The following is a 12,402-nucleotide window of genomic DNA, read 5'->3' on the forward strand; positions in this document are numbered from 1 at the left end:
ATTCCTCACCTGTCTCAGCTTTGACTTATGGCCATTATTAGGCACCGTTAAGGATTTATTAAAAAGCAGGGTTTGCCCATTTTACAACATTCATTAGCTAATAATACTTTAATGTGGCCCGTGTATCCACTTCAAACTCGGAGCCCCTTATCTGTGGCACTCTCTCTTACCTACCAACCAAATTTAATCTTCCGACTCTCGCCCCGGGACCCTAGCTCATTAAAATGGACGGGTAAACTTGTCATGTCCCAGAAATCAGGTCGCGGCTCCACTCTCATGGTTTAAGATAGCTCCGTGTTAGGCCCGAATCTCCAAGGACCCGAGCGTGTGTCTGCGTGGTCTTCGGTTCAATTCCCCGCGAGTTCACCAGGAGTTCACACCACCTTATGATTTTTGAAGCTGTAGCCTATGGCCCGGGCTGTACAGTCGCTGTCGGCATCAATAATTCAGCCAGCACAGTCTGCTAACAGTGAGGCATTAGAGGGAGGATGGCAACCCAACAGGCAAGACTTGGCCCAGAGAAGGAATGTGAAATGTATGGAAACTTTTTTTTTTTTAATTTTTATAATCCAAATATCAAATGTTCATCTAATGCATGGTCAGACATTTAATAATTTGCATTTAATTTTTAGACTAAAAATACATTCAATTATGATCCAATAGTTCAGATCACTGGTTCTCATTCTCATTAAAGTCTAAAGAATAAGAAACATAGAATACTCGTTTAACTTTTATTTTCCCATAGACAGTGAACAGCGACTGAAGAGTAAATAAACTGGCCAGCTGCTGAGCACAAAAATGACTGTCCTCAAGTTTAAAAACTATACAATTTTGATTTTTATTTAATTTTGATTTGACCTTATAGCCTTAAATTTGACGTCAATTTCAAATGACTAAACTTCTATTCAATCAACAGAGCATTCAAAAGTCACTCGCCGCATTGTTGCAGCTGCGTTCAAAACAGTCATTGCGTGTTTTCCTTCTTGAGACGTCTCCAACAGAACTGCCAAGACAAGCGCATATGAAGTCACACTTGTGGGTATAATGGCCAGCTGTGTGCCTCAGAGAAGTGGAAAGATGTGCGGTAGAGACACAGGATCATTAGTGTGAGTTCAACCTGTTAACTGCTCCACTATCGGCCCTATTGAATTAAACACAATCAGCCAATCAGCTCTCAACACCGTCCTGAGGCTCCGAATGTCCATCTGAAAGTAAAGATGGTGGGAGACATCTGTGCACCAATACGCAAGAATTATTTCAGTAGATGAGGCAGAACATTATGACCACTGACAGGCCATGGGAATGACTAAATATACAGTTATACGGCAATAAGTATAAAATCTTCCATAAAAGTAGCATTTGTAATTAGATTGGCTGACCCGGCCTTGTTGTATTCTCCCATAACGCCACTAGATGCTGTATGTCTGATGCCAGCTTTGGCCTGACAGAAAAAGACCAGAGACCACATCTGAGCCAGAGGAGGGAGGTCATCTACTGGCAAAAAAATAAAATAAAATAAACTTACAGATGATTTAAAGTTACTCAGGAAAAGTTAAGAGCCGAGGGATTAGTATCAAATCACCTCTAGTAATTACAGGAGGGCAACATATGAAGTTACTGAATGAACTGTGAATGTTGTTTTAAAGGGATGCTAAACTTGAAAAGTAGGTAGGTATATAGTGTATTATTGGGGGAAAAAAATGCTGCAAAAAAGAGATGATTAAAAATAACAAAAGAACAAACTTATGCTGGAATCTTTGAAGCAAGTTAGAGAACAATGGGGTGTTTCTGAACTTTTGTGGGTTATTTTACAGTTTACACTATATTTAACACCGCATTTTCGCACATTTCTGTGGGATTGGATTCTGATTGTTATCTCTATATGAGGATAAGCCACTTATAAAATTGAGATATGGATTTGTATCAATATCACTTCCCTTTTACGTTGTTGTTATGTGAAAGGTGCCATAATGCAACGTATTCTGACATAATGTTAATGCCAAATTTGAGACACATAAGGGGTAAAACATCTGGGGAAAAACGACAACAACAACAATGTTCCCAATTAATAAAATAAGGCATGATTGTGGAGCGTCATGTTATTGAATTGGAGGAAGTGACTAGGGAGGAGGAAGTCAAGACATATGTTTCCTTCCTAAGTAACAATCTAACTTTTGTTTTGCCAGCGTTTTATTTTGCAGCCTTGCATTGCTTCAGAGTAGGTCACATAGACACAGACTATGTTCAATTAACTGATAATCTGTATTATTCAGATCACAATATAACTGTAACAACTAACATCTAACAATCATGACAATATTAAGCTGTTTCTCTTCTCTAGACCAGAAAAGTAACCTGCTTTTTGTCTGACTGTTTTGGACAGATTAATTGTACGTTATAATTCAGAAAGATTGATTTCTTAAAGCTGGTCACATACTGGTTATGGTAATGTATTAGACAATGGGAATGAAAGAAAAATCATGTTTTCATTGTTGAATAGTTATGTGCCAATAATCATGAATTATCGTAACATTGTGAACATGACAATTTGATATTGTGACATCCCACTTCAGACTAAAGTCGGCCTCAGTGAGATTACTCTGAGTGGTGCAATAGGCCACATATAGAAACAGTTTGAATGTTTAATGCGAGGAAAATGAAAAGGCTCTGTGTTTGCACGGGTTTCTCCCATGCAGCGACTTCCCTGAATTATTAAAGAACTACTTAGTCTTTGTGGTTAAATGAAGCTATGCAAACAAGGACGAAGTATATTAAATGCACTGAAGCGCTAAGTGGATGCGCCGTCAGACCAAACTGTTTAAGTGTGAAGAGGGAAAGTGCCTTGAAGGGTAAAAACAATATTAAACAGCTGCCTTCAGCACTTTTCCGTGTCAATATCTTTTTCTTCAGCAACTTCATCAGTGACTTGATACCGGAATAAAAAATAAATAAGAAAATAACACATTTAATAGTACACTGCTTTTGTGGTGGAGGGTCAGCTCACTGCTTGCTTCAGAAAGTTCCACAGTATGGCATTCAACATTTCTATCTCCATGGAGACAGGAAGGTGACACTATCAAGTCCAAGTTACAGGTCAGATTGGTGGTAGGAACACATGTTTTTCAAGGTAATTCAGCCAAACGCATGAAATCGAATACATGCAAGCTCCAAGCAAATCACAAAACAGAAAAGTTGCAAGATGAACAGTTTTTAGTTTTTTTGTGTTTTTTTTTGAGTACCCCCTAAGTGTTGCCTCACACTAGTAAAAAGATATCTGTTTACGAGAATATTACCAGTTATAACTATCGTATTGTTCTGTTTTAATAAAATGTTATCCTGAAAGCATCATACAGAAACATTCTTAATGATGTAAAATGGACTACATAGAAAACTGTACATTCAAACAAGATCATCATTTATTGAAATTTGTCTTGGGACAGAGGGTCACATGCTTTAACACTCAGACAATATATCACACCAACATAAGCCCAAACAATCATCATCCACCACTGAACAAGAGATCAATATTTACCTTACCATTTAAGATCACCTTTCTTTCAAATCTGAAATCATTCCAAGTACTCCAACCTGCCACGTTATTGTGTACCCCCAGGGATCCTCGTACCCCTGTTTGGGAAACACTGCTTTAAAGAACTGTAGAGTTATGAGCCATGCTAGAATGTCATGGTGTGGTTGGTATGAGAAAAATGGCTGGTGATTGAAGAAACAGTAAAATTTTAATACCTCAAAAATGCCACACTCAAAAATTTGCACATTTCAAGCAATGTTAATTTTAGCTGCCACCTTCTTATCAGGTTGTTATCTGAAACGTAGTGATGCTCCATTGACAAACTAAATTAGTACAACGTTATCTTGCTTTGTGTTCTGTTCCAGGCTGCATGTGTAATTGGTTTTAATGGTAAAATTCTACTTAACTTGCATTATATTCCTTGGACACACATGCAACATCAGCATCTTGTAAAAGCCTAATGGATCTTTGAAAGGTTTAGTCCATGTAGGGTAAACAAAACATTTACACAAAATGTATAACCCTTTAAAAATAATTACTGCAGATGAAAAACTGAAGGCATCTGTATGGTGCAAAATTATGGCCTGGGAATAAATACACCAAGTTTAAAGAGGACTACACCATGTTTGCATATTGCAGTATTTTGCATAATTTGGTAAATGGGGTTTATTAAAGCAGTCCTATTATGCAAAATCAAATTTTCAGAGCTTTTAACCATGTTATACTTGTTTCCCCTTCTCAGTTGTATTTGGAGTGATTTGTGCATGTTTGAGTAATCTTTGCGTATTTTCAAGACCCCATTTTGCAGATCAACCTTTTCACCACCACAGACATACGGCCACTGCTCTCTACTTTGATCTACAATTATATTTTCTTAGAATTTGACAGCCTTGCGGTACAAGTGAAAAAAAAAAATCATAGCTAGCGTGATGTGCAGCTATCCATAGGAGGGACTGGCAACTTCACGGCTCGTTGTTGTGATGATGTTCACGGTGATGTCATCTCCCCAGTTTTTGAACATTGACTTCTTCAACAAACTCAAATTCCTCTAGCACCAATTGAAAAGCAAAGCAAGTGAAAACTATTTTAGATATGATTTTGGGAGAACTTTCTAGAGACAGGAAAAAAATAGCTTGTAATGTTTTTCAAATATTGTGCCACAGATTATTCCATTTAATGGCTTGCCAAATTACTTTAAAAGAAAGGGCTATTTTCTGTCCAAAAGCTTTGCAAGATATTTGGGAGCAGATTAGAGCCAGTAAAGCGAAGATGTAGCAGAAATATAATGAACGGCACTTGGTTAATTATAACAGCATGAAGAATCTATTTTGGGTGATTAGACAAACAAAGGAGGAGAGGAGAATAGGCGGAAAAAAGTTGGAACAATAAAAGATGTTTTCTTCTCCCAGCAGCACGGGCATTACTGCTCTTCTAAACTGCCTCTAAATGGTTTTCAAATCAACAGACCATCTATTTTAAACTAAATCTTTAAAACAAAATTGTGAAATTAATATATTCTTAATATGTCTTTATTCAAAATAGTTCACTCAGTTGTAGAGAATCAAAAACTAAATATTTGTATTTCAGGTAGACTATATACCCCCCTCGTATTCGCTGAGTGTCCATGCTTTCAAGACATTACATTCACTTAGATTCATTTTCTGGAGACTACCAACTTTAACCATAGTTACTACTTGTCTAACCTTAAAGACACAATATGTAAGTTTTTACCCATCTTATTGTTTTAATTGCACCGAAAAACATTCGTCCTTACCCTGAGCGGGCTGGCATCTCCATGGAGAATGTTCTGAGGTATGGTTTTAACTTTCTATTTCCATTGAATCATGCAGGTGACGTGCCACCTCCAGAAAGTTACATACTGTACCTTTAATATAAACTGGCATAACATATTTTTAACCCATATCTGAACTGTAAATTTACTTGATATAAGGATTTACATCACCGCAACCTGATTTTTGTCCCCATAGCGGAGCCAGGTCCCCATGATGTGATGAATATGCAGAATTTCGTGTCCACAATGTGATAAATACCCACCCAAGCTTTCAGACAACATCTGCTTGTGAACAGCCATGGCAGTCCTGTTGTATCTAATGCATGCAATTGAGTTAACAGGATTGGCTACTTAAACTGCGATGGTATCAGATTATTCCTGTAGAATTAAACATCTTTACATGTAATCCAATATACTTATTAATGTACTATCTAACTAGCACATTTTCCCACAGTTTGAAGATGCTCTGGAGCCACGCCAATTACCTCCCATCTGTAGAGATCCATATAACACGTTCTATATTGGTACAATGACACACTGTAGCGCAGGCTGGCACTTGTGTCGCTCTGTCTCGCGCCTTTGCCTCTCGACCAACACAATACCGTTGTCACATTTTAGTCGTCACGTGAGCTCACAGACAGACAGACATACAAGGGCGTATTATGAACTAATTACTGCAGATGAGGGTAAGATAGAATTCAAACAGGGGTCTAAAGCCAGTCCTTTCAAGTCTCCAAGTCTAACACTAGTCCAGTCTGTTTAGCGAGGTGAGAAGCTGCTACCGTAAATTTCGGATTATAAGCCGCTACTTTTTTTCCACGCTTTGAACCCTGCGGCTTATACAGCAGTGCGGCTTATTTATGGATTTTTTACTGGATAACGGCCCCTGGGTTTTATTTTCACGGACAAGCCTTCTACACGTGGCAGATAAATATGGCAAAAACAACTTAAGTGCATTAAAAAAATACAACTCACCAAACCGCTGCATCAGAGAGAGCCCTGCGCTGATTATGTGATTATGTCTACTCTGCTCCGCAGTTTCTTTCAAAAAAAAACAAAAACAAAACTCTAAAGGCGTATCGTTTAATCCCAGGTGCTTATTCTCCATGTGCCAAAGCAGTTTTGAAGGTTTCATTGCCTTATTTGCTTTTCCCGTATGTTACGTAGAGCGGACTCTGTGCGTGAGTCACCTGCAGCGACAAACCCAGATTTTAAGTAGGCATTGTCTGTTAAATTTATCTTTCTTTTTCTTGGAGGTCGTAGTCTCCTCTTCTGGCTCCTCAGTTGTCCTTTTCCCCTTTGTTAAAAGCTCCCCAAAGACTTTTGTTTTGGCTCATTTTCACTCGCTTGTGGCTCTACTTTTGGGGGACGTGTCTGATGTGTTATACGTGATACGTCATCGCAGAGACAAGAGCAGATAATAAACTTGCTACAACATCAAATAGATTTCTGTGGCGATTTCCTGCAGGATTTTCATGATACATCTACGGACGAGCTTATTAGTGTGTCATTAGGGACGGGCCAAAGTTGCTCCTGACCCCTGTGCGCGCAGCGTCTGAAAATCAGGGCTCTTTACGCAGGGCTGTGTGTCAGTGTCTGTGTCTGTGTCTGTGTCTGTGTCTGTGTCTGTGAGACGTGAGCGGTGTTTGTTTTGAACATTGTTCCGCGAGTGTGACGCTTATTTTGAGCAACGAAAAATAAGAAAATATAATTTTATTTTAAGATCATAATAATCTTCCAATTTAAACTACAACAAAAAAAGAGCTAACACAAATAAAATACACTTCAGCCACGCAGAGCCGCAGTATAAGGCTGAAAGAGGCGCATACGGCTCCGGAGCCGCGGGTTGCCGACTCCTGAAATAGAGCCACTGCACGTAAGCTCGACATCAATGAATCCAACTTGGTCAATGTAAAAGACGACAAAAGTTTTCAGAGGAAATAAAAGCAGATTTTCCGTTTTTTGGTGCAGTTTCATTTTATAAACCTGCAGATGTGTTCATCCCGTGTTGTTGTTGTGTTGGTGCCAATTTTCAGGCACACTTTAAAAAAAAAGTGTGTCGGTGCACCGTCTTTCTGTGTAAATGTCTCATGTTACAATATGAAAACCTGCGGCTTTTATTCAGGTGCGGCTTATATATGTACAAAATTGATTTTCTCTTCAAATTTAGCTGGTGCGGCTTTTATTCAGGTGCGCTCTGTAGTCCAAAATTTACGGTAATTGGCTAATTGGCCTTTCACATATTGGTAAAAACAGACACGTGTCCCTTTTTCTATATAATTCCTAATGTTTGGGCAAAAATAATATAAAATGATCTCCAAACTGTTTCAATGAAAGTGCCTTTAGAACTGCTGTTGGTATCAGTTGACAACCGATACCAGCAGTGAATCTAATCGACCATTGTGCGTTTCAAAAGGATTTATTTTTTTACTCAACACAAAATTCCTATACTAATAATGAAGAGCAACAAGTTTCTAATGTGTAAAAGTCTTTTTATGTGTAAAAGTGTTTGTTTTAGTTCAGAGCTGGCCTTGGTGTTTGTTTTTGTTAAATGACACACAGCACAGTCGAATTAAAAATTGTATAGAAATGCTACACAGCCAAATCCAAAGAGACAAGAGTGAAAGCAGGTTAAAGTGATAAACATCTATAAAAAATGAACTAATCACATTTCTATAAACCTGAAATATGTTATTTAAAATTTGACTTCCATTTATTTATTTTTTTATTCCCTACAGTTATTTCTAAGGGACGACAGTGTCAGCCCTTTTATACACATACACTACCGAATGTTTGTTAAACTGCTTTAAATCAGAATACTGAACAATATAGGTGTTGAAAATGTAAATGTTTTGTTTTAAAGTGCAGTGGCAGAGACTTGATTGGTCTCCCTGTTGGGTAAGGTGCACTTTACTATGAAGCGCATCTTTTGCATTTGACCCACCCTTGAATGTTGAATGCTACTGGGTGGGCAAATGCAGAGCAACACCTGGGAACACTTTTGCAGAGCATCTTTGCTGGTCAGAAGTACCTAACTGGAGGATTAGCTTATTGTGCATGTCTTAGGTTGATGGGAAAACCCTCATAGACATGGGGGAACGTGCTGTGAGACAAGAGCGCCAACCACTTAGCACCACGTTGCCAGTGTGTCCTTGTGCAAAACATTTCTCATTACCTGTGTGAATGTCTTGGTGAGAAAGCGATAGATGTGTGGAATGAATAAATTAAATGTATGCACTTGTATCTATAAAAAAGCACTAAATACAAGGCTGCATTTTTTATGATCCAACTTTTCAAATCGTCTCAAAATGTGCAACAGAAGGCAAATAAAGTCTTACCAGGAACTTTGCAAAGATTGAGGACTTTGTCAAATGGTGGTTCTGAATGTCGATTTCAATTATTTTTTGATTCATGGCACAGGCCGAATGCGGTAGCTTCTCTTCAGGGGGCTGATGTACAGTCATCCAAATGCATCATAAATACAAACAGCTCTGCACAGATGGAGCTCGGCGCAGCAGTCTCTGTAATGTAAAGCCAATAAGTGGGAGGAATGGAGCCGACAGACTACACAATATACATATGGATCAATGTTTGATAACACTGACAGGCCTATTGTGTGTCACCAAGATAATAATTGCATCAGATTCATACGGTGGCGGCTTAATACATTCTTCAAATTATGTGTAGAAGATGCCTCAACTCTTAGAAAACACGGTTTATTTTAACTGTTCAGGAAAACCAGTGCTGCAGCAAGAAGGTATTGTTGCATACAATAAACATCAAGTAAGTTATAATGAAAATGATCGTCCATGTCTAGCACATGCCCTCTGTATCGTCACATCAACCTGACCTCTTTCACTACATCCATAAAAACAACTGGCTGCCAGTTATCAACATCCTTCTAAGATTTTCTGTGAGGATCCAGCTTTTTCAGTTTGGATACCAACATCGATACTTTGGCTGTAAGTATCTACCAATACTCAATATGAACAGACACCAGTAAGTATACAGCAGTGGACAGGGGTAGAGATCGAGCGATATGGGTTTTTTCCAAGGCCGGTGCAAATACCAATTCTTTATGATCCATAGAAACTGATGGCCAATTAGCTCTACCGATACCGGTACTTTTTGGGCCGATATGTAGAGCTGATTTTGGTAATTTTACTCAAATGATCTAATTTGAATTTAGTACAGACATATCCAGAACCTTGTTTTACTACAAACTGGATAAGAGAGCAGTGTAGTCACATTCTCTCTGGATTACAGTGTTTAAATAAAGCTTTATGCATATACTCTTAATGCATATGGAGGCAGCTAGTTGGTCAAACCAAATATCAGCCTCTGCTGGAGATTTAAGGCTGACAGCCGATATGCTACACAGTGCAAATATCAGCCTGATAGATATATCGGACAGGAGTACGGGGTAAGTGAAAACAGGAATGGTGAGGAATAACAGGTATAACATGGTTTGCATAATGTGTCTTTTTTAACTTCAACTTAAATAAAAATGTATACACTGGCACCTTAGTGACAAAACTAATACAAGTTGAAGTAAAGTTGATAGTGTATGATTTGAAGCAGACTTTATTGCCTCAGCGGTGAGTATGAGGACTTGTAGCAGTGGCCCAACACTATTAGGCCTATTGATTTCCCTCCACAGAGATGGAAAGTCACAGGTTATTGCTGAGAAAGCTGGGTGTTCCCTGTGCTTCACTTCAGAGACACAACTGTGAGGTGTGGCTCTAAGGGACATCTCCGAGGGCTATAAAAATCAATGTTTAGCCGATATGTAAGAACTAAACTAATGTAAACTGAAGGAAAACTAATTACATTGATATTTATGGTGGGGTAGAGTTCTCAAACTTTTTATCATGTTTGGACTTTTGCTTTTCAAATGTTTGATTGGATTATACAAGGTCCAAGAGGTGCCACCCAAAGACTATAGAAATGAATCAGGACAATCTAACATCATTATAAAAGGTTCCAGATATTCTTAGCCAACAACAAAAAAGTAGGAGTAACATGTAAGTTGTTAAAAGATGCCAATAATATTGCCTATGAGAGGATGGTGGCAGTTCTTTAACCTTGAGTAAACTGGCTATTGTTTAGTGAAACCATGGAGAGGAGAGAAATGTGTTGTGTAGGTGGAGTGGGACTTTGATGGGAACCTAAAAATAAAAATGAGCATCACTTTTGATGAGATAAAGCCTGTCCCTTTATTTACATCCTCTTCTTCATCCGCCAAACAGGGGACGCATGTGACATGTGCGTGACAACAACTTGCACACTGGATAAAAGTTGTGCAAAGCCTGGCCTCATATTTGAATGACAGCCCAAAAAAATCTCTAGCTTCATGGCTAACTGTGCATCAATCCACAACTACAAGCCGGTGGAGCCAACAGCGCAGCGGGCGCACAGAATCACTCATGCCCTCCTGCCCCGGGGGTCTGCGGGTGAGGAGAGGGAGGTCACGGGCAGGGGGAGAGGCTGCAGCGGGAACAGGGGCTCTGCTCCAGCCCCATCAGCGTGCACAAGAGCCGGGGCTAGCGACACAGACTGCTAACGTAGCCCCTTTTAGCTTAGCGCTGTGACTGCCGCAGCTTGGAAAGAGGCTCCAACTATGTCCAGCACAACTTCCAGAGTCCGGCCCGGAGAGTCGCCCCCACAGCGGACACATAGCAGCAGCTAGCACCCCATTAGCGAGCCCTGCAGCACCCAACCATACCACTGCAATGTGCATTCAAATACATGAGTGTCAGAAAGCGCAGATGGCACAGGCGTCCTACCTGTAAACGCAGCCAGTGACGCACAGAGTCGCCGCGTCTGCCTGTTTAAAGTCTGTGATGATGTGTGGCTACACGTCAAGTCCAACTGCACTACAGCGGTTTGCAGCCTGGGAAGCGAAATGCAGCCAGCTGCCCTACTGTACGAGCATGCTGCTCTGAGGGGCGCCACGCGGGGCTTTGGGGACACCTGCAGGTCATTGAGGGAACTACACCTCAGTCATACTGGGAGAGCATATAGATGTGCAAAGTGATTCTACAGGTGGCAAAAGTTACCGTTAAGTGTCGAGCATCATATTATCTAAAGTGATCATAGGAATGGGGCTACTGCAGCTACCACAGAGAAGCCCCACAGAATGATAAAAAAAAAAAACTGTCGTCTCTGCAGTTTTGGGAACTGTTGATATAAAACACATCATGTAAAAAAAATCCCTTTAACATTGTGTTTTATTTCAATTATATCTACCTATATAGACACAGTTAGTCCATGACATAGTAACACCAGTCAAACATTGCTAAGCCAGAGCACTGGAGTAAACCCTGTGAGCAGCAGCTGCAGGTGTGTGCAGGGCTTCATTTGTGCCGGAACGAGCCGGGACAGGGTCCGGCTACTGCGGTCCGTCACCCGTTTTCTTTGGTCCGGTAACTAGACTGTTATACCTTTATGTTTAAGGTCTTGAATAATATACACACAGACGTTTGTGTTTTAGATGAATTAAGCCCAAAGACTAGCCGAAGACTAGGTCTCATCTCGAGCCCCTCTATGAGAGTGGTCCCGCCCATCCCCAGCCTCCCGAGCAGGGCGGGAGCTCTGAATCTAAATTACAGGTAACTCACTTTTTAACGAGTCAAAGCGGCAAAATGGGATTCATTTGTTACGAGATTAAATGCAGTGAGGGCAGACGAGGATGTGAGGGAATCAGACATCGCAGCATTAGGATTAAATACAGGTAAAATCACAGGGTTTAGGTTATGGTGTCTCATGTGCCTGAGCAGGTTTTGTACAGTTTTTTGTTCCAATTACTGTAGATCAGTGTCAGATTGAGCCGATACATGACGCGCACGAGCGGAGTGCTGCGCTCTGACGCGGGGTCTAGGAGCGAGCGCGTGGGAGGGCATCCGTCAGACAGCGTTGTAGCGTTGTCAACAGCCTTGTTTGAATGAGCAGCTCCCAGTCCAGATCTGTTCCAAACTGTGGTAGAGTAAGATTGAGTCGATACAGGGTGAGGGAACGGACTGCTGTGGGGACTGCGAGCGTCAGGGAGGGCATCCGGACGGAGTGGTTACAGTGCCATGTG

At 40.4% G+C, this 12,402-nt stretch overlaps 1 protein-coding gene across 1 annotated transcript in view; it reads right to left on the reverse strand.

Annotated features, from left to right (window-relative positions):
- Positions 1–8,751, reverse strand: part of LOC117383380 (low-density lipoprotein receptor class A domain-containing protein 4-like) — a 288,281-nt gene extending 279,530 nt beyond the window's left edge. The window contains exon 1 of the mRNA XM_033980548.2: positions 8,660–8,751. The gene's annotated coding sequence lies outside the window, so the exon portion shown is untranslated. The remainder of the gene's footprint in view (positions 1–8,659) is intronic.
- Between the last annotated feature and the right edge of the window lie 3,651 nt (positions 8,752–12,402).

The sequence above is a fragment of the Periophthalmus magnuspinnatus genome, chromosome 16 (genome assembly GCF_009829125.3).
Source record: "Periophthalmus magnuspinnatus isolate fPerMag1 chromosome 16, fPerMag1.2.pri, whole genome shotgun sequence".
Lineage (NCBI taxonomy): Eukaryota > Metazoa > Chordata > Actinopteri > Gobiiformes > Gobiidae > Periophthalmus > Periophthalmus magnuspinnatus.